Below are 20,234 nucleotides of genomic sequence, written 5' to 3' on the forward strand. Positions count from 1 at the left end.
TCTCTTCTGCTTCTCTCAGTTCTTCACTGAACATTGAGAGCATTAGGGAGAGGAGCTTGTGGTAACATGACTAAGTGTGCAAATCGCATATGTCCTTGGTGGGGGGGGGGGGGCAAACTGAATTCTTGCCCCGGGTGCCAGAAAACCTAGATACACCTCTGCCTTAGTGAAAAATACTTGGAATGAGGGGGGGATTTGTCAGTCTGTAGTTTCAGCACTTATTACTGAATGGCAAGCTGCCTCTGCTAACACAAAGAGCACACAGCACCATTGGACACTACTGCAATGGATGCAAGATCTATGGAGTGAGGATTAACGGCAGATATAAGAAATGCTTCCTGTCCAACTGCTTAGCAGCAAACTGTAACTCTAAAGTATACTACTCCTTTATTAGGACTTTATTTTTTCTTTCAGCCAAAATCAGCAGCTAATAAAAATGGAGGGAGAAAAAATGTTACGGGAACCTGACAGCGGGTACATGCTGCCCAATCTGTGGATAATATGTATCAGGCAATGACTGTATGATCTCAGCCAGGTATGTTTGACTCTGAGACGCTGTGGTTTTTCCATCTCTTCCATTCAATCGGACCTAACTCGGATATCCATTTTCCATGGACCCATAGACTTGAAAGGACAAGTGGTATTCGATTCAGAGGCAAATCATGCATTCTGCAATTTTTTTCCTTAGAACAGTCGGAGGAAAAAAAATCGGATGTGCACGGCCTCATTGAATAACATTGCTCCAAATGCAATCCGATATTTTGATGGATCGCACTTTGACTGAAATTACTGTCGTCTGCACGAACCCTTATTTAGAGCAGCAGGAAATCCTGTGTTCTACCATATAGGATGCTGCATGCAGGTCTGATTGGTACCTGAGGTCTTGTGTCTTCAGCTTAAAAATAAAAATGTCCAATAACACTACATGGACAACACACACACTTTTCTCAGTCAGTCTCTAATTAGATATGCTGTCTCATGGAGGATACACATCATATACCAATTATGGTGTCAGTGGTCTTTAAGGGTACATTCATACATGGCATTTTTAAGTGTGCTGCGAGAAAACAATTTAAAAATAACAGGTATATTTTCACGTTGTTTACACAAAACAACACCAGAAAACGCAGTGAAAACACCAGATATGAACATACCCTAAGGGAATTTTAACAAGCAGATTTGCTGTAGGAATTTCAGCTATTAGAAATCAGCTTCACACAACTCAATGGGGTCATTCTGGCAGTAAGTACAACGAGTTCTGCAGTCTCTATTCAAACGAGTGGAACATTTCATGAGTGGAAAATTTCTAAACAAAACAACTACTGAAAATGCAGTCGTAGAGAGAGAGAGAGAGAGAGAGGTAGTAATTTAAGGCTACTGCTTCATTTTTTTTTTATAACTAATTTTTATTAGGGGTTTTAACAATAGACTTTGTAAGTCATTCTTTACTTAAATGGTACAAGACTCATATAATTCAGACATAGATAAAAGCAAAAATTGCATCCCATCCTCAACTTCCCACCAGGACAGAAATATAGCCGTTTTGTTGTGCCCAATAATAGTCCCACGGAGCCCACAACACCTCAAACAGGTCTAGTTTTGCATTCAGGGTAGCTGTCGAATACTCCATTCGACATACATCACACACTCTACTGCAGTATTCTAAGCGAGAGGGTGGGGAAGCTCTCCTCCAACAACAGGCAACCATGCATCCAGCGGCAGTCGATAGGTGCAGTAATTTAGAGGATCACTTTCCCATTCTCCCCGAAGGTACATTAAAGGGAACCTGTCAGCAGGATTGTGCTGAGTAACCTACAGACAGTGTCAGGTTGACACTGCTATACTGATTAAAATGATACCTTCGTTCATGAAATACGTCTTGTGGTTCACACCTGTCAGGGTCCCATCAGACTCATGAGGCCACCTTGACGATGGTTGATGGGCAGACATTATTTGGCCAAATTTTGTGCTAAGCATCTCATGTATTTTTCATGTATTTTTCCTAATATTCAAAAGCCATTTTTGCTATTCACACGTCATAGATTTCACATTGACATGCTTTAACATGATTGAGTGCAACCATTTTCGTATATTGTACTTGTAAGTACCTGTGTTTTGGTATGCACCTGTTCAGATTATGTCAGAACTCTGAACATTTTAATTACCTTTTGTGCATTAATGCCCTTTTCCAAGATGGCGTCTTTGGTCTCATGTGCACTGTCTTCCTGCTATATAACTCCACCCTAGCCTTTAGTCTGTGCTAGAGTATTCTGCCTTGCATCCAGCTCCTGACAATTCCCTGGCTTTGCACCTGCACCTGCTCCTGTGAACCTGTGTGGAGATCCTGCTACTCAGCTCTGAGTTTCTGCTGCATACATCGGTTTCAAGTAATCCTCCATCTGGCTGTTTGTTTGTTTCCATCTGCATTTGCTGGACATGTAAGCGTTTGCTGCTCTGCTTAAACCTGAGACTTTTACCCAGGCCTCCCTGGTTGTGCTAAGATATTATTTGAACTGCCTTATAAGCGTGTCTGTGTTTGGACTACCAGGGACTTATTCGTGTCGGGTATCCTCGGGAATGATTGTGCTTCATAGACTTTCTGCGTGATTGCATTTTCCTCTGAGGTTTCCTATAGACTGTTCGGCCAGTCTCACACCTCCAGATAATTCCGGTACCGGAAAAATCGGTACCTGAATTATCCGTGTCCGTGTGCCCGTGTGTTTCTGTGGCATATCAGTGTGGCACACGTGCGGCACACATGTGCCACCCATGTGCCGACTGGGTACCACACGCACCGTGCAGGAGACAGCGCTAGAGATAAGCGCTGTCTCCCCACGTGGTGCTGAAGCTGCCATTCATATCTTCTCTGCAGCAGCGTTTGCTGTAGAGAAGATATGAATAATCCTTTTTTTTGTTTGTTTCTTGTGTTTAATATAAAGATCCATGTCCCCACCCCCCTCCCATCCCCTGTGCGCCCGCCCGTTATTAAAATACTCACCCGGCTCCCTCGCTGGCGCTGTTTCCTGTCCTGGCCGCACCTTCTACTGTATGAGCGGTCACGTGGGGCCGCCGATTACAGTCATGAATATGCGGCTCCACCTCCCATAGGGGTGTCCTGTAGCTGTCTTGTTCCATGCAAAGAGTCTCCTGAGTTATCCCTTATAATCTTTACAGATTACTTCTTGATGTGCAAGTCAGTTTTCTGTTATTTGTATACTAACTTTCTGACTGAGCACTCCGCCCTTCACCACGATGTGATTTTAATTACAGCTGGTTCCTGCCAACCCATAAATGTAGGCTTTACTGAGGTGTCCACATTCACCCATGCATTCAGACATTAGCCTAAGGGCTCATACTCACCAGCGAGAAACTCGGATGAGTCTTGCATGTTAATACCCGGCACTGCACTCGGCACTCAGATCGGAGCGTGCGGCCGCATAGGAATACATGCAGCCGCATGCTCTGCTCCTGAGTGCCGGCAGCAGCGCCGGGTATTAACATGCGAGACTCATCTGAGTTTCTCGCAGGTGAGTATGAGCCCTTAGAGGGGTGTTCACACAGGTCAGGGACCCATCAGACTCATGAGGCGACCTTGACAATGGTTGATGTGCAGACATTATTTGGCCAAAGTTTGTGCTAAGCATCTAATGTATTTTTCATGTATTTTTCCTAATATTCAAAAGCCATTTTTGCTATTCACATTTCATAGATTTCACACTGACATTCTTTAACACGATTGGGTGCAACCATTTTCGTATATTGTACATGTAACCCACAGAAAGTGTTAGGTTGACGCCGCTATACTGATTAAAATGATACCTTCGTTGATGAAATCCATCTTGTGGTTGTTGTTTAATCTTTACTTGTAGTTTTTAGTTAATGATATGCTCGTGATCCGGGGCGGCCTGTGTGTGGGGTCTTCATGTGGTGCTCTGCTTACATATTCATCTGTATGGGCTTATGACAAGTCACTGATTCTTCACTGATCTGCCTCCTATTTTACATACTGTGTATTTTATGGTTTGAAAAAAAATTAAAAAATTACATTCCTCACAGTGTAGTCATGTGAGGAAGCAAAATATCGGAAAATGTCTTATGATATATATACGTCAGACCATCAGGCCCTGGCGACTTCCCTAAGGGTTAGTCTCTCAAAATCTCAAGTAGCGCTTCATTACATATCTGACTATTGAGGGCTTCTATGGCTTAAGGAGAAAGGACTGGTAGTTTAAGATTGGAAAAAAAAGCACCCATTAAAGACAATCTATGCTCTTGGTCTCCCACCAGGAGAGCCTTCAAGTTATAAAAATTCTTATAAAATTTGAAGAAAATATTACACATTGCCACTGGATCATAACGAACTGTCCCACCTTTATCCCTTAAGGCCTGAGGAACCAAGGCCATTGAACGCTCCTGAAGTTGCCGAGCGAGCAGTGTATGTGCCTTGTTCCCTCTCTCATAATATTTTTGCTTTGAAAAGATGTACAATAACAAATTGTATTGTGGTACCGTGTTAGCCAGAAAAATCGATGTGAATACTTTTCTGCCCAATGATGACAAAAGTATTCCAGGAGTGATACCTTTATTGGCTAACCAGAACATAATATGTTTGTAAGCTTTCAGAGTACAGTGGCTCCTTCTTCAGGCAAGATTACAAATAGATTAATAAGAAAAAATCACAACATTTAGAGAATACTACAGTAGGACATTTGTTCAGGGGGTGGTAGGTTTGATGCCTCCTAAAGATAAGCCAAGGAAATTAAATTAGGCATTTTTTTTACAAATGGAGAGGCAGTGGGAATGATGTTCTTAGTTATCTGGAGTCGGTCTGTGGAGGTGTGAATTGTATCCATGTAGTGACTCATAAATCCAGGTGTTAAATTGAGTCCTAGTGTCAAAGAATTGAACATCTTCATTAGTTTGAATTCCCAAATTTTTCGTTCTCTGTCATCCATAAAATGATCTTTTAGCATTAAGACTTTTAAAACTGTCATACTGTGTCCAGGTCCAGAGAAATGTTTTCCCACAGGTGTGTCCATTTCATTCCTGATTGTGTGTATGTGTAGATTATTCCTAGCTTGTAGTTTTTGCATGGTTTCCCCAATATAGATACTTCCAGGGCACCTCGTACATTGTATCATGTATACCACCTTGGAGGGTGTACATGAGAAGGAACCCGTGACCTTATAATCCTGATTTATGTTTGGTACACGGCCTATATTTGTTGGTAATATGTGGGTACACGTTTTGCATTTTTTATTGTTACAGGGGAATGTGCCAGTCACAGATGGTGAAGAGAGGACACTTATGACAAGCAGATTCCTTAAGTTAGGGGGCTGTTTATAGGAGAGAAGTGGTAGTTCTGGGAATATGTCTTTCAATTTGTGGTCTCTGTGGAATATGGGTTGGAGATCAGCACCAATTTTCCTTAGGATGCTCATGTGGGGGTTGTATGTGACCACAAGAGGTACCCTGTTGTTATCCTCTCTCAGTTTGTAATCCAGGAGGCTGTTTCTTGGGATCCCTGTAGCCCTGTGGATCTGTATATCTATTACCAATGGATGGTAACTGAGGAACACATTCCTACAACAGGGATACCATCCACTGGTAATAGATGAACAGATCCACAGGGCTACAAGGATCCCAAGAAACAGCCTCCTGGATTACAAACTGGAAAGGTGTTTTGACTTTAACTTTAGTATCACAGGGCCATGATCCGACCAGGTTATGTAACCCACCTCTACTCTCTCCATCATTCTAAAGGTACCTTCACACTAAACAACTTTACAACGAGAACGACAACGATCCGTGATGTTGCAGCGTCCTGGATAGCGATCTCGTTGTGTTTGACACGCAGCAGCGATCTGGATCCCGCTGTGATATCGCTGGTCGGAGCTAGAAGTCCAGAACTTTATTTGGTCGTCAGATCGGCGTGTATCGTCGTGTTTGACACCAAAAGCAACGATGTCAGCAATGTTAAACATGGAGCTAACGACCTGTGAGAACGATAAGTGAGTCGCCGTTACGTCACTGGATCGCTCCTGCATCGTTGTGGAGCTGCTGTTTGACATCTCTACAGCGACCTAAACAGCGACGCTCCAGCGATCGGCTCGTTGTCTATATCGCTGCAGCGTCGCTGAGTGTGACGGTACCTTAAGAATAAAAGTGTTAGCAAGAAAATAGTCAATTCTTGCATGTGTGATCTTTCCGAGAATGGAATATTAAAGTCCCCACCAATTAATAGCGCCGCAGGTAATAGTTTTTGGAGAAGGGAGAAAACTCTATGTATGAAGGGTATTTGGCCAGAATTTGGCGCATACACATTACAAAGTATAACTGGACTACCCTGAAGTAGGCTGTCTAATATTACAAATCTGACCCCAGGATCAATCTGAGTTTTAACAATTTGAAGTGGGCACAATCATTAGATCAATATAGCTACCTATACCTCCCTAATTATTATTATTGTAAGCAGAAAAGGAAGACAGAAAATGATGAGCTGCAAAACGAAACGTTACTGTTTGGTCAAAATGCGTCTCCTGCAGGAAAGCTATATCTGCCTTCTAAGCTCTCAACTCCTGCAGAGTAAGTCTCCTTTTCCTAGGGGATTTAAGCCCCTTCACATTAAGAGATATTAACTGAATCATTGTAAATGTTAAAGGAGAAGCTACCGCTAATGTTTATACTCACTAACACATCAGACCTCACACATCCTTTGGCAAGCTCCATGTCAGGCTGCACCCTATACGTTCCACTGCAGAGAACAACAACTCCTTCAAAAGAAGAAAATAGAGAGGAAGGGATAGAAACAGTAGAGCCAGGAATAGACAAAGACACAAACATTTTGCAAAAAACACAGAAATAAACCAATCTAACAGCTTTCCCAAGAATAATTTTTGGATTGGGGTCACTAATTTGGCACCAAGTAAGCCCACTAGATATAAATTAATGTAATTGATCAATCAATGGTACCTCCTGTTATCCCGATGCCTAAGTTCCCCAACAAAAATATTTTGAGGAGAGAGTACAAGAGCCGCCAACCTAGATAAAAAGGCTGATTTTTAGGCAGGCTCAAATCACCACATAATGAGGCCAAGTCCTTCAGAGAACATAGTGTAGAAGAGACTCCATCCCTGCAAGATGTTAATACAAACAAAAATCCCCAGAGGTAGGGAATCTTCTGGTCAAGAAGGATCTTCAGTGTTTGAGATGTTTTCTTTTCTGCAAGGTGATGCGAGAGAGGTCCAGAAACAATTGGAGCTCAGTCCCCATATGCTTTATAGTTGCACGTGCCTTTAACATTATTTTCTCCTTGGTCTCATAGTCCTGCAGGCAGCATATAGCATCTCTTGGATATGACTTAGAGCCTTTGGGCTTCAGGGCCTTATGAGCTCTGCCAAATTTAATGGGAATAGGCTGACTGTCTCCAGTAATAGAGCCAAAGACCTCCTGTAGCATTATCTTTAGATCTTCTCGTCCTTCTGATTCTGGAAAGCCCCTCAGCCTGATGTTGCATCTTCTCCCTCTATTGTCAAAGTGCTGAACATGGGAGTGCAGATCCTGCAGTTTGCTTTATGATGTATCACCATTTGCTGAAGGTTAGCTAAATGTATAATTGTAGCAGGGCCGTATTTGCCACTAGGCACTTGAGGGTACGTGCCTAGGGCGGCGGGATGTGGGGGGGCGCACTTGAGCTAGGTTTTTTCTTTTTTTTTTTTAATAAAACTCTGGGGTCAAGTGCCCGCCCCCCTCCTCCCTTCCCGCCCCCTCCCTCCTTCCCGCCCCCTCCCTGAAGACGTAATACTCACCTTCCTCCAGCGGTGGCTGCAACTGCGTCTCAGCGCCGGCAGCGCGTCCTGTCTTCAGCGGTCACATGGTACCGCTCATTAAGGTGATGAATATGCGCATATTCATCACCTTAATGAGCGCTACCACGTGACCGCTCATACAGGAAGGAAGACGCTGCAGAGATGCCGGGAAGTTCCGCGCCACACGGTGAGAGGTGAGTATGACAGGGAAGGATGGGGGAGCCATGCATGCAGGGGAGAAGGATGAGGGAGCCTTCCACGCAGGGGAGAAGGATGGGGGAGCCATGCACGCAGGGGAGAAGGATGGGGGAGCCTTCCACGCAGGGGAGAAGGATGGGGGAGCCATGCACGCAGGGGAGAAGGATGGGGGAGCCATGCACGCAGGGGAGAAGGGTGGGGGAGCCATGCACGCAGGGGAGAAGGGTGGGGGAGCCTTCCACACAGGGGAGAAGGATGGGGGAGCCATGCACGCAGGGGAGAAGGATGGGGGAGCCATGCACGCAGGGGAGAAGGGTGGGGGAGCCATGCACACAGGGGAGAAGGATGGGGGAGCCATGCATGCAGGGAAGAAGGATGGGGAGCCATGCACGCAGGGGAGAAGGATGGGGGAGCCATGCACGCAGGGGGAGAAGAATAGGGAAGCCATGCACGCAGGGTGAGAGGATAGAGGAGCCGTGCACGCAGGGTGAGAGGATAGAGGAGCCGTGCACGCACGGTGAGAGGATAGAGGAGCCGTGCACGCAGGGTGAGAGGATAGAGGAGCCGTGCACGCAGGGTGAGAGGATAGAGGAGCCGTGCACGCAGGGTGAGAGGATGGGGGAGCTGTGCACGCAGGGTGGGAGGATGGGGGAGCCGTGCACGCAGGGTGGGAGGGTGGGGGAGCCGTTCATGCAGGGGAGAAGGATGGGGGAGCCATGCACGCAGGGGAGAAGGATGGGGGAGCCATACACGCAGGGGAGAAGGATGGGGGAGGCATGCACGCAGGGGAGAAGGATGGGGGAGCCATGTACGCAGGGTGAGAGGATAGAGGAGCCATGCACGCAGGGTGAGAGGATAGAGGAGCCATGCACGCAGGGTTAGAGGATAGAGGAGCCGTGCACGCAGGGTGAGAGGATAGAGGAGCCGTGCACGCAGGGTGAGAAGATGGGGGAGCCGTGCACGCAGGGTGGGAAGATGGGGAAGCCATGCACGCAGGGTGGGAATATGGGGGAGCCGTGCACGCAGGGTGGGAATATGGGGGAGCCATGCACGCAGGGTGGGAAGATGGGGAGCCATGCACACAGGGTGGGAGGATGGAGTATAAATATGGAGTATAAATACTGGGCCCTATAGGGGGACACAGTGCTAGAGGACAGTGTGAAGAGGGGGCCGGTATAGAAAGGAGAGGTCAGTGTAAAGAGCATGTACCATAAGAGGGACAGTGTGGGGGTCATATTTTGTGCAGAAAATATAGTGAGGGGCAATTTTTTATTCAGGAGCATTATAATGACACTTGTATCTTTAAGGGCGTCACGTGGAGACTTTTTGCAAAAGAGCAGAGAAGATGGAAGTCTGCAGAGATGGCTGTGGATGAGAAAACTCATCATGGGATCTGGCCAAGATGAAGAAAAGAAGAACGGCTCCAGAGGCAACGTTATCCATAAGGTACCTGGATGTAAATGTTATTTGTGATGCTAACTCTCATGTTTTTATTTATGTTAGGAGCATTAAAGGGGATGTCCAGGTTTGTGATGAGTCTGCAGTCATTCTTTGTGACTGCAGACTTCTGAATTCTCACAGTGCGCATTGCACGCTGTCAGAATTCTCTCATTCTGGGGATTTACATTAATGTGGTCACATGCTGACTAGACATGTGTGGCCTCCGTCATTGAAAATGAAACTGAACTAAGCGAGGCCGGGCACGTCTAGTCGGAATGTGGTCAGTATACAAATCACATACTTGTGCTGACATGACTGTCCACTGGCAAGGGAGAATCCTAAAAGTGTGCAGTGCATTAGCTGTGAGAATTCAGAAGCTGCGATGTCAGGATTCAGCTCTGCAGGTTCCAGTAGTCGTCACATGGACACTTCACTCACATGCGATTTTCATACTCATGGTCCTGTAACACTGAGCTTCTCTTCCCGCTTCTCTCAGTTTTTCACTGAACATTGAGAGCATTAGGGAGAGGAGCTCGTGGGCACATGTCTGAGTGTGCAAATCGCATATGTCCTTGGCGGAGGGGGGGGGGCACCAAAATGAATTCTTGCCCCTGGTGCCAGAAACCCTAGATACACCTCTGGCGGTATGCTACTGCGAGCGGTGATTACGGGGTCCGGTGGAGGGATGTCTGTGCACAGTGCAGCACAGGCAGTGAGGCAGGGACTGAGGGTGTGCACAGAAAGAATGGAGACCCGGAGACTGCCCGTCCCAGTGTGCGCCGTAGCCTGGAGCCCTCATTATATGTCAATGGAATATGTCAGTTAATAAATTGTTTTTCTAAAGCTTTATAGTGTAGTTTTAGGTCAGGGAGGGATGGATAGGGATGAGCTAGCAAGGTGCAGGGACAGGTAGTGATGGCTACTTGCGGACATGTGCGGCAATTGCAGTTTTGCACTTACGGTGATACAAAAAACACTGATAGCAGTGTTTTTTTCCATTGCTGCAAGTACCGCATTTGTCGAATCGCGGCAAAACCGCAAGTGCCGCACATGTCTGCAACTCCCATAGGGAATGAATGAGGCCGAACGCAGTGTTGCCGTAAGTGATCCGTTACGCGGCAGATGCGGAAAAACTGCCCGATCTGCTGCAAAAGGCGACTTTCACATCAGCGATTTTTGCCAAAGTCACTGCCGATAGTGTCATACTCACCAATGGGGGAGGCAGCACTAAAAGTGCCTAGGGCAGCAGAAACTCTAAATACGGCCGTGAATGGTAGCATTATGGTTTTCATTACGTCCTGCTAGCTGCTGCAGGTCCTACCTCACTCACACAAGTAATTTCAGACCTACATAAAGTCTCTTTTACCTCTGCTGACTATTACATTTTTAAAGTCATTCTTAGAAGACAGGTGCTCCATGTATTTCTTCCAAGGGGGAGCATAAGATGGGGAATCCTGTCTCCCCCCCTCTTCAGATGCAGGGGATGAGGACCAGCTCCCCTATTCTGGATGGCCCATGGTGGGGGAAATAGCATGAAGATCATCCCTCTTATCTCCTTTAGTGTTCCAACTCCCTTGGCCCTTTTTAGGGCTACTTTCGGTGGCAATTTAGAGTGTGCCTCCAGTCCTGCCTGCTATGGAATGTGACACAACAGGCTCCGAAAGAACGTCTGGGCTGCAGTGAGGGTCCCACCATCAGACAGCCTCCCTCCTATGCTGATCCTCTCCTGGCTGTCCCCAATGATGAGCCCACCTGTGAGTCCCGAGCCTCCCTCACCCTCCTTTTCATGTTAGCGGGTTTCCCACCTGCTCTTCACCACAAGGCAGAGGGAGCCTTGAGAACACCGCCTGCTGCATCCAAGATGGCGCGGATGTGATGTGTGAGGCAGGATCTTTTTGCAGGAAAGCATCCTGAGCTGCTACCGCTGATGGACCAAGGCTGCCGCAGGGGTCTTGGGTCTTCATGTGCCCATTAGGAGTATGATGACCAAACTGTTACTTATAACTTATGTTGTGCTCGGCTCGAGCTCCCGGACCGCACATTCTCTCACATCCGGGTCCTAGACAAGCCCTCTACTGCTTCATTTTTATTCAGTTTTACTGGAAAAAACTTGCAAACTTTTATGTCTATAATGTTCTGAAAGATTTCTATAGCTTTGTGAATATTACTACCATTAGGCTGGCATTACACTACCGTAGAATATGGAGGAGTGCTATGCGAGAAAACATCACATAGCACTCGGCCAAATGTTAATCTAAGGGGCAGCTCACAACACCATTTATTTTCTCGGGTGTATTCAGCGTGCGTGTAAAATCGCAGCATGCTGCGATTGTCAGGGAGACTCGTCCGAGACTCACCAACGCGAGCCTATGATTGCAAGAAAAATAAAAATCGTACAGCACTCAGACCATGCGAGCGCTGTAAGATTTTTACGCACCGGTGTCCTATGAAAAGCCAGCAATTCATGTGCTGCATACAGTAAAATCACACTGACAGGATAGATATATACACAGGATAGATATATACACATAGAATACATAGATATATAGATGTCAGTGACACACACATATATATATTACATAGAATAAAAGCCGGCAATTCATCTGCTGCTTACAGTAATATCACAGCATGACAGGTTAGAAAAGAATAATCTTTATTTTTTATATAGCGCTAACATATTCCGTAGCGCTTTACAGGTTGCAAACATTATCATCACTGTCCCCGTTGGGGCTCACAATCTAAATTCCCTATCAGTATGTCTTTGGAATGTGGGAGGAAACCGGAGTACCCGGAGGAAACCCATGCAAACACGGAGAGAACATACAAACTCTTTGCAGATGTTGTCCTTGGTGGGGTTTGAACCCAACCCATGCAAACACGGAGAGAACATACAAACTCTTTGCAGATGTTGTCCTTGGTGGGGTTTGAACCCAGGACTCCAGTGCTGCAAGGCTGCTGTGCTAACCACTGCGCCACCGTGCTGCCCATGAAAAGAATAGATAAATACACATAGGATACATAGATGTCAGTGACACACACACATATATACATATATACACACGTGATCAAATTTATTGGTACCCCTCGTTTAGGCTAGGTTCACATCGCATTAGGTGCCATCCGTTTAACGGATCCGTTACTAAGCTGCACTAATGCAAAGTAATGGATCTGCTAACGCACCTATTGCCATCCATTATCATAACGCATCCTAACACATGTCAAAATTGGCGTTAGCAATGATGCGTTACTTTGTGACGCACCCTCGAACGTGGTCTACCGCATTTTCGGGTAGGTTAGGTCTAACGCACAGCGAACGGATGCGTTCGCTGTGCATAGACCTCTATTACTAATGCATGCCTACGCAATGCTACCAGATGTTATCGCATGCATTAGGCTGGTTTCACATTTGCGTTTGTTGCCGCAGCGTTTGTACCGCATATAAACGCATGCGTCGTGTTTTCCTATATTTAACATTAAAAACGCATGCATTTTTTTTTGTTCGCGTTTTGCCGTGTTTGACGACGCATGCGTCGTCTCGTCGTTTGCGGCTTGGCGTGGAAATGCAACATGTAGTAATTTCTAGAGGCGTCTATTTGCCGCCAGGAAACGCATGCGGTCGATTGCGCAAGGATTGCGACCAAAAAACGCATTGCTGTCTATGTAAACGCATGCGTTTTTTAGCACATGCGTTTGGTTGCATTTTTGAACGCATGCGTTTCAATTGAGAAAAACATGTCTAGACACTGATAAGCCACCCCCCACCATCAAGGTGATAAAAGGGAGGGTGTGGACAGTTGCAGGTCACTTCTCAGCAGACAGCCAAGCAGAGCAGACGGACCACAGTGGACAGCCAAGCAAAGCAGACGGCCCACAGCGGACAGCCAAGCAGAGCAGACGGACCACAGCACCTTGGAGCAAACAAGCCTCAGATCAATGTGAGTATATCCTAGCCAATGCCTTTATTTTCTATTTTCTGTCTCTACATGTCCTAATTTCTTGCATTTCTTTCTTTCTACGTGCATCAGAATGTCTTCTTCGGATTTTTCTTCTGGTGAGGAGTTTCGGCCAGGACAGTCGGAAGTGGAGCATGTCAGTGAGGTGAGTACTTGCCTCGTCAGATTGGTAAGTATTCACTGTCACATCGACACATGTGACAATTTTAATTTTTCTTTTAGAGCTCTTCTACTGCGGCAGAGACAGGGCAGGAGCAGCGGAGTCAAGGTCCGGTGGCAAGACGGCAGAGGGTACGTATACAAGGCTGACTGTCCTCAGTGTAATATTCTTGAATCTTCCTTTCTTTCCATTCTTCTTTCTTTACTTTTTTCTTGTGGAATCCTTTTGTATGTTGACTTTACTATTCATGCCATTTCTCAGCATCTTTTTTCTTTCTTTTCCTTCTGTTAATTGAGCAAACTGTAATGACTTTCTTTAATTTTTAGGTTTCACAACGGGAGGTTGATCTGATCGAGAATGACCTCCTCATCCCCCTGGTCCAGGAGAGAGTCCTGTTGTGGGACACCCGGGATCCACTGCACTCAAACGTGACGATCCGGTGGTTATGGAATGAGGTGGCCCAAGCGATGTGGGATGGCTGGGACAACGCCCCGACACGGGTCCGAGCTGCATTTGGTAAGTATTGCACTGCAATGTGAAGCAGCAGAGACCTTGGCCGTGCTCACTCGACTGTGTGTGATGAAAGAAACTTTCTGGAGTTTCTCTCATCACACACAGTTGTGTGAGCACGGCCACAAGTACTTTTTCTGACCAACATTTTTTTTAAACAGTATCCAAAGTCAAAACACGTTGGCGTTCGATGAAGGACCGCTTCAACAAGGACCTGCGTCAAGAGAGCCGTGTTCCCAGTGGTTCAGGAGCAAGGATCAGACGCTACAAATACCATCGCGTTCTGTCATTTTTAAGACCGGTCCTTGCCCAGAGAACGTAAATATTTATCACGTGCATTAGGTTGTATTGTATTGCCATAATCCTTATTTTTACATTCCACAGGATTTTGCGTGTTAAATTTTTGATAGTAATTTTCTTTTTCCTTTTTTCACAGCACATACAGCACTACTGTTGGCCCAGGTTCTGGAGCGGTTCTTCATCTGACAGCCATGGACCCGTCCCAGCCATCAAGCAGCGCAACAGCGCCTTCCACACTAACTGGAGACCAGGGAGCTGGTCCATCAGGTCTTCCCCTTTCGCAGTCCTCTTCCACTGCCACCTTTTTTTTGGGCTCCTCCCGGCAGCGGCAGAGGGCTTCGGACAGGTCACTCATGCCCGAGTTTTTGCACTTGAGCTCGGTTTTACACGAAGCAATCAAGGCTTTGGGTGACCGAATGGATGTTTCACATAACCTCTTGAATGCACGTATCCAGGAGGTCAGCAAAAGCCTTGATCAAGTGAAAGCCGACCTCCAGAGGCCACCACATCATTTTTTTAATCAAATTGAGCAGGGCATGTCGGAACACCTTACTCCTGATCTCCAGCTGAGTGTCATGCAGGCCTGCAATGCTGCTTACGTGCAGGCTATGCAGCAGAGTCGGTATTTCCAGCAGACAGTGGGGGCATATCCACCTGTGCCTTCACTGTCACGATTGTCCTCAATGCCGACCTCTGCTGCATCCCACTGCACGGCCACCTCAATTCCTTCCACAGCCGGACACCACTACAGCACCACCACCATGCCGAGTGCAGTTGGACATCCCACCACCACCATGACATCCGCTGCTCCTGCTTGGACCTCCTCCACTGACACCACGATGCAGCAGGACCCTGGCATGGCCTTCCGTACCGCCACCTCCACGATGCAGCAGGACCCTGGCATGGCCTTCCGTACCGCCACCTCCAGGGTGCAGCAGGACCCTGGCATGGCCTTCCATACCGCCACCTCCAGGATGCAGGACCCTGGCATGGCCTTCCGTACCGCCACCTCCACGATGCAGCAGGACCCTGGCATGGCCTTCTGTACCGCCACCTCCACGATGCAGCAGGACCCTGGCATGGCCTTCCGCTCTACAAGCGCTATGGACTCTGGCATGGCTGCACGCTCTACGAGCGCTATGGACTCTGGCATGGCTGCACGCTCTACGAGCGCTATGGACTCTGGCATGGCTGCACGCTCTACAAGCGCTATGGACTCTGGCATGGCTGCATGCTCTACAAGCACTATGGACTCTGGCATGGCTGCACGATCTACGAGCACTATGGACTCTGACACAGTGCAGCCAGACCCTGACAGGTCACCCGCCACCACGCCACGCCATATAAGCCCACCAAGACCTCCCACAACCAGGCAAACCAAAAAAAAACAACAGAAAAAAAAACAGAGGACTCTTAGCATTCCTCCCCCTTCACCTCCCAATGTGTCTGTAATGTCAGGTTTGTCTCACCCTTCCAGTGCGTCTCAAGCCTCTCATGTGTCAAGCCCCATCCCCGAACTTCCAGACCCTTCTAGTTTCATTGCCCCTTCTCCTGCCATCTCTGCGTCGTCCACGGTTAGCCAGGCCTCAGTTCTTCACACCCCCCCCCGTTTACATCACTCTACCCCAAGCCGGCACAGTAAAAAATAATTTTTTTAGTTGTTAACAAAATAAAAAAAGTTTGATTTGCCACAATTATGTTTGGTTTATTGTGTCTTCCGCCGCCGGCAACACACACCGTGCGCCAAGAACCTTCGCCACACACTTACTTTTTGGGCCACATCATATCTCCACTAGTTAAAAATAAAAAGACTGCAGCTTTGTGTGTCTTTAGTATACAGATATGAGGTGGCCCAAAAAATATTACATGTATCTCCATAATCTCTTTTTTTCTGTGCCTAGTGTGGCAATCTGAAGAGAAAATGGTGGCAATACAGTGCAGACCTCTACTGAACAGGTCAGGTGTCAAAAAACTCATTAGTTATGACACCTGACCTGGTGAGTAGAGAACTGCCTTGTATAACCACCATTTTCTCTTCTTTATACATAATCTATTACACACAAATTGAGGGACAATGGTGGTCACACACTACATATCTATGCTCACCTGCACAGGTGTCAGAAATAGTGAATTTTTGACCCAGTATATGTTTGTCATGAATTCATTATTTCTGACAACTGACTTGATGAGTATAGATAGTGTGACAGTGATTGTCTCTTCAGTTTGTGTCCAATGGATACAGGAGAAGAGAATCATGACGCAATGACGTTAACAAGCTTACCAATAAAGCAACATGGCTGCCATTACTAGCAGTATGTGGCCAGTGTTTTATATCAGTATTTGTAAGCCAAAACAAGGAGTGGAACAATTAAAGGTAAATTATGATATTAACCTAATAACTAGCACCTCTGCTTTTATCACCCACTCCTGGTTTTGGATTACAAAAACTGATATTAAATACAGATCAAATACTACCAGTTTTAGGACAGCCTTGGTTTGTAGAGGAAAAAGATAGGAGACATGGTCAACACAACCAAAACTAAAGTTTATTAATGAGAAATATTATCATTGTAGAAAATTACTGGTACAGATGTAATTACAACAGGACATTTACACAACATTGTCCTGCCATGACACACGTCCAATATCTGAATCAAAAAAGGCAGCAAATTGGTCCCGCATGTGACCAACGGCTGCAGTTGACCGCAGCGGGTGATGCTGGAAATCGGGCAGTGGGTGTGCAACTGGTTCATCCAGTTCAATGTTGGGTTGCTCCTTAACCATTATATAATTGTGCAGAACCACAGGCTTTGACCACCTCGTCGACTATTTCCACTTTTAGATTTATGGCTGATGCAAGCATGCGCCATTTAGCGACCAGAATGCCAAAGGTACACTCTACTGTTCTTCGGGCCCTGGTCAGTCTGTAGTTAAAGATCCTTCTTGTGTGGTTCAAGTCCCGACTGGAATAGGGCTTCAGTAGGTTTTCACACATCTGAAAGGCCTCATCCCCAACCATAACAAATGGCATCGGTGGACCTTGAGTGTTGGGGAGAGGTTGTGGCGGTGGAAAATTGAAATTGTTGCCATACACACGGCGGCCCATATCCGAGTTCTTGAAAGTCTGGGAATCGTTGCCACGTCCAAAAGCTCCAATGTCCACGGCGATGAAGCGACAGTTCGCATCAGCTATTGCCATGAGCACAACAGAAAAATATTTTTTGTAATTGAAGTACTCCGATCCTCTTCTGGCTGGTTTGATAATGCGAATGTGCTTTCCATGCACCGCTCCTAAACAGTTGGGGAAATCACACACACTCCAGAATTGTTCCGCAATTTCAAGCCACATGTCCAAGGTGGGTAGGGGTATAAACTCATCCCGGAGTACATTCCACAAAGCCCGGCAGGTGTCCACAACTATTCCAGACAGGGTGGATATTCCAAGCTGGTATTGGAAGTGGAGGGATGATAAACTCTCTCCGGTGGCCAGAAATCTGGAAGAAAAACAAACACAAAAAACATTACAATCTATTCTTTTTATGGTGTGGTTACGCTAAAGAAAGAAAGGAAAATACCCAAAAAATACATGTCAGAAAACACTAAATTTGGACTGTCATTGGTGTAGATTTGGAACGTACCTTAATGTAACCAGCAGACGTTCCTCGGGTGGAATCGCTCTACGGAGCTGGGTGTCCTGTCGCCGTATGGCTCCTTGGACACGAGAAAGCAAATCCCGGAACGAGTCTTGCGACATTCGTGTGTATTCCTGGAATTTCTCAGGGTTGGCATTAAGCTCGGCATAGAGCGTGTGGTAGGCTCCACGGCTCTCACGTAGTTCGATAATGGGGTGTCTCCAAAAACGCCTACGTTGTCTCTTTCTCCATCTTTCGCGTTTTCTGTCTTGCTCCCAAGCAAAAGCACAGGCAAGAAACAGCTTTATGCTTAAATCCAAGTTGAAATAAAAGCTCTCCATGCGAAGATCCATCATGACACAGGATACAGTAGCAAACTGTTAAGATATCAGTAGCCCTAGGGTCTATATAGAGAGATTCCATAATACACGCCCTCTGTAGTCCCATTGGTGGTGTCTGGTTATCTTGATTTTTCTCTTGTGAAATTTCTCATCATGCGCACCAAAAACGCAAATGCAGAAAAAAACGCATATAAACGCGTACAAACGCGGCGTTTTTTTAACCGCATGCGATACCGCATGCGTCTAAAAAAGGCCGCGTTTGTACGCATTTTTTCCACCACTGCGGATGCGTTTTAAACGCTGCGGATTTAGACGCAAATGTGAAACTAGCCTTAGCGCAATCGTAAAAAAAGTGATTTTGGCCAACAGCGTTAGCGCATCCGTTTAGCGGATACGTTAAACGGATGGCACTAACGCGATGTGAAGTTAGCCTTAATGACATAAAAAACCCACAATGGTCTCAGAAATAACTTGAATTTAATAAAAGTAATAATAAATTAAAAAATCTATGAAAATGAACAAATGAAGGTCAAAATAAAACTCATGAAATAGGCCTGGACAGAAATAATGGTACCCTTAACTTAATATTTTGTTGCACAACCTTTTGAGGCAACCACTAAAATTAAACGATTGCTGTAACTGTCAATGAGACTTCTGCACCTCTCGACAAATATTTCTCCTCAAGAGCAAACTGCTCCAGTTGTCTTGTATTTGAAGGTTGCCTTTTCCAGAAGGCATGTTTCAGCTCTTTCCAAAGATGCTCAATAGGATTTAGGTCAGGGCCCATAGAAGGCCACTTCAGAATAGTCCAATGTTTTCCTCTTAGCCATTCTTGGGTGTTTTTAGCAGTGTGTTTTGGGTCATTATCCTGTTGCAAGACACATGACCTGCGACTGAGACCAAGCTTTCTGACACTGGGCAGCACATTTATTTCTAGAATCCCTTGATAGTCTTGAGATTTCATTGTACCCTGCACAGATTTTTGACACTGTGTGCCAGATGCAGCAAAGCATCCACATAACATAACAGCGCCTCCCCCATGTTTCACAGTAGGGACAGTGTTCTTTTCTTGATATGCTTTATTTTTCCATCTGTGAACATAGAGCTGATGTGCCTTGCCAAAAAGTTCCATTTTTGTCTCATCTGTCCATATGACATTCTCCCAGAAGCTTTGTGGCTTGCCAACATGTAGTTTGGCAAATTCCAGTCTGGCTTTTTTATGATTTTCTTTTCAACAATGGCGTCCTCCTTGGTCGTCTCCCATGAAGTCCACTTTGGCTCATACAACGACGGATGGTGCGATCTGACACTGATGTTCCTTGAGCTTGAAGTTCACCTTTAATCTGATTTGAAGTTTTTCTGGTCTCTTTTGTTACCATATGTATTATCCATCTCTTTGATTTGTCATCAATTTTCCTCCTGCAGTCAAGTCCAGGGAGGTTGGCTACAGTCCCATGGATCTTACATTTCTGAATAATATGTGCAACTGTAGTCACAGGAACATTAAGCTGCTTGGAGATGGTCTTATAACTTTTAGTGCAGATTTCTTCCTTTTTTACCCCTGCAGATTTCTATTATGGAATGGGTGCAGAAACACAGCAGATCTGCACAAAGAAGTGACATGGTCCTTTTTTGAATCTGCTGTGTTTTCTGTGCAGATTTTTCGGCACCATCAGCACAGCATTTTTTTTGCCATTGATTTACATTGTACTGTAAATCACTTGCAGATCTGCAGCATTTCTGCGTGGAAAAAAAAGCAGCAGTTCTGCAGGAAATCTGCAACGTGTGCACATACCCTTACCTTTAACATGTTTGTCTATAATTTTCTTTCTAATCTCCTGAGACAACTCTTTCCTTCGCTTCCTCTGGTCAATGTTGACTGTGAGGCCGGC

The 20,234-nt window shown here is 46.0% G+C and overlaps 1 long non-coding RNA gene across 1 annotated transcript in view; it reads left to right on the top strand.

Moving 5' to 3' along the window:
- Positions 1–406: 406 nt before the first annotated feature.
- LOC143775680 (uncharacterized) overlaps positions 407–20,234 on the top strand; it is a 42,374-nt gene continuing 22,546 nt past the window's right edge. Inside the window, exon 1 of the long non-coding RNA XR_013215687.1 lies at positions 407–535. This is a non-coding gene — a long non-coding RNA (uncharacterized LOC143775680). The remainder of the gene's footprint in view (positions 536–20,234) is intronic.

The sequence above is a fragment of the Ranitomeya variabilis genome, chromosome 5 (assembly GCF_051348905.1).
Source record: "Ranitomeya variabilis isolate aRanVar5 chromosome 5, aRanVar5.hap1, whole genome shotgun sequence".
Lineage (NCBI taxonomy): Eukaryota > Metazoa > Chordata > Amphibia > Anura > Dendrobatidae > Ranitomeya > Ranitomeya variabilis.